Genomic DNA, 3,286 nt, shown 5'->3' on the forward strand with positions numbered 1-3,286 from the left:
AACCTAATGTACATTTATTCTTATGGTGAAATTGGATTCGCTTAACATCGTTTCACTTTAAGTCGCATTTTTCAGGAACATATCTACAATGTTAAGCAAGGAGTTACTATACTACAAAGAAGGAAAAATGATATGACTGTACCCTCAAATGGTGAGCAAAAATGAAGTGATGTCAGACAGGCACAGCTCCAGCGAGGAAATGTCAGTAAATGTGCTGTCATCTTCAAATATTCGTGCCCTTACCATCAGCTTTTAAAGTTGTGTGAATAAGGGTCTCAATTCATGTGCAGTCATTACTTGTGCCTAATGAGACACAGCTACCGTAGGCATTGTACCATTGGCATTCACCACACAGATTGTTAGAGCAATTCATTTTGAAGAGCAAGCTCTCTAACTAATACGAATTTTGTTGCATTTACAACTCTGAGCGTTTTGCCTGCAATGACAGCTGGCTCTAGAAAGGCAAAAAAAGAAGGAGAAACTTCATTGGATGAGACCTGCAGACTCAATACATTACATAAAGCCAATGAGATATGCTAGAGCGGTACGTACAGACCTCACTGAAAATCTGCCTCCAATGAATGCCATTGTTCTTCAACTCCAGCCTGTAGTTGTTTTGAAAGGCTTTTGGCTACAGCCAGTTAGAAATGTGGAATAGCAACATTGCTTTCTTTTCACTCATACGCAGAACTACTGAGCCATTGTCACAATCTAAGGTACATACAATGTACCACTACATCTGATCACCTCATAGTCTTTAATGGGGATAGTATGAGACTGTCTACGATAACATGTAGCTGATTTGCGACTGCTAGCAGCAAATATCTCCAAAGGCTAGAGATGGGACACTAGATGGGGAGAGCTAGAGTTACTACAGAGAATTCTTTCCCAGGAGTCTGGCTGCTGGGTCTTCTCCACATGCTCAGGGTCTAACTGATGGCCATATTTGGGGTCAGGTAGGAATTCCCTCCTGAATCAGATTGGCAGAGACCCTATGTTTTTTTGCCTTCCTCTGCAGGCTGGGGCACGGGTCACTTGCAGGTTTAAACTAGTGTAAATGGTGAATACTCTGTAACTTGAAGTCTTTAAATTATGGTTTCAGTAACTGAGCAGAGGTTCAGGGTCTATTACAGGAATGGGTGGGTGAGGTTCTGTGGCCTGTAGTGTGCAGGAGGTCATGCTAGATGATCATGATGTGTCCTTCTAACCTTAAAGTCTATGAGTCTAATTAATTTATGAAGGAACATAAATCCACACAGTGTAGAGGTTCAAGCAAAGGAGTTTATTACACACAGCGCTGGTGGAATGTCACCTTGCTTATCAGGCTCAGAGACACTGTCAATCAATTGATTACAATGGAATATATGGATTTTCTATAGGCGGGGGAAAGTGACGGGGTAAGCAGTTCGACACCCCGGGATAGATCTAGCCACAAGACAAGATAGCATATTAACCAATGGTTAACAGGTTACATAATGTCTCCGCTGAAGTTAGCAAGTTAACATTTAATTAATACTTTGACAGAATGTTATTAGGATAAAATATATATGTTGAATTCTGATTTGGGGTCCATAGGAATGGAGTACCTCCTCTGATTGTCCAACAGGTACATTCCTAGGGGTTAAAACAAAGAAGCAGTGAGAGTATATGACAATAAAGATGGTCTCCTTTGTGTTTTAAGGCAGGCATTGGTCCCTGGGAAAGGGAGGTGGGAGGATGCCATATCTTATACTGACATGTGCCAACCTTTCATAAACTCAGGGTTGGATCTGTGGGAAGAACATCTCCCTACAGAAGAAACGAACACAATAGGATCAGGGATTCTTTGTTCAATTTGAAACATTGGATGAAACATAATTATTCAGTTATTGCTTCAACATCTGGCATTTCTATTGACCAAGCATATCTTAGCAAAGGCAATGTTATCTTGTTTATTCTGCTTTCTCTTAGCTAATCACTATTTGCTAGGTCTCTGGTCCCTTGACCAAACTCTGAACTTTGGGTCTGCAAAAGAGCTGGCAGAATCCATATACCAGGTTGTTATATAAAATGCACAAGGATTTTACCCTTCAATTTATCCTCACAATACACCTGTGAGGTAGGGAAGTGCTGACATCCATATTTTACAGAGAGGGAACAGCAGCACAGGGAGACCAAGTGACTTGCCCAAGGTGAGACAGGAAATTTGTGGTGGAGCAGAGAATTGAATCCCTGTCTGTAGAGGTTCAGGCTAATGCCCCAACTACCATACTTCCTACCAGGAAACAGACCATGCTCCCTGCACCATCTCTCACTGAATACATAATTCTTAATAAACATATCAGTTTAGAGAATCTGTGAGATCTGTGATGTCATTGCTGACCACACGGTGGGTGTTCCATCCTTCTTTCATACCCTCAGTCCCTATGAAACTTGCCTTTGATTTTCACCTACATCACTCCATCAACCTACCTAATCTTTTCCCCAAGCCCCATTCAATACCTAGGGCAGCCAGGCTGCAATGGTTAGAAACTAAGCTTCGTAGGCCTTGCCAGCTCATAAATCACACAGAACTATTGTTGCTCATGGGGATGATGTTAGAAGGCAGGGGCGGCTCCAGACCCCAGCACGCCAAGTGCGTGCTTGGGGCGGCATGCCGCGGGGGGCGCTCTGCCCGTCGCTGGGAGGGCGGCAGGCAGCTCCGGTGGACCTCCCACAGGCGTGCCTGCGGAGGGTCCGCTCGTCCCGTGCGGCTTCGGTGGCCGCGCGGGACCAGTGCACCCTCCGCAGGCACGTCTGCGGGAGGTCCACCGGAGCCACGGGACCAGTGACCGGCAGAGCGCCTCCCGCGGCATGCCACCCTGCTTGGGGCGGCGAAATGTCTAGAGCCGCCCCTGTTAGAAGGCCACCCAGACACTGTCCAAGTTAGCAGTGAAGATGTCCTCATGCTGCCCCCTCTCTGCAACGAGTCCCACCACCTCTTGGGGATAGCTGGGTTCCTGCTCACCCAGGTGCTCACTAAACTACATGGGGAGATTTTCAAAAAATAGGACATTTAGGAGCTCAAATTCCACTGGGATTTGGTAAAATTTTCAAACACGTCTAAGCAATGCAGGAGCCTAAATCCTATTCAGAGTCCCACACAGTTACTCCTGGTTAATAAAGCTGTGAAGGAGATATTCAAAAGCAACTGGTCTTCTAAATCCTTTAGCTGCTTTTGAAAATCTACCTCATGGTATTTACTGAGCAGGAATGTTAACTGGAGAAATATTATGTTAGGCAAAAAGTCACAAGTCATAGCATCAGC

The sequence above is a fragment of the Mauremys mutica genome, chromosome 2 (genome assembly GCF_020497125.1).
Source record: "Mauremys mutica isolate MM-2020 ecotype Southern chromosome 2, ASM2049712v1, whole genome shotgun sequence".
Lineage (NCBI taxonomy): Eukaryota > Metazoa > Chordata > Testudines > Geoemydidae > Mauremys > Mauremys mutica.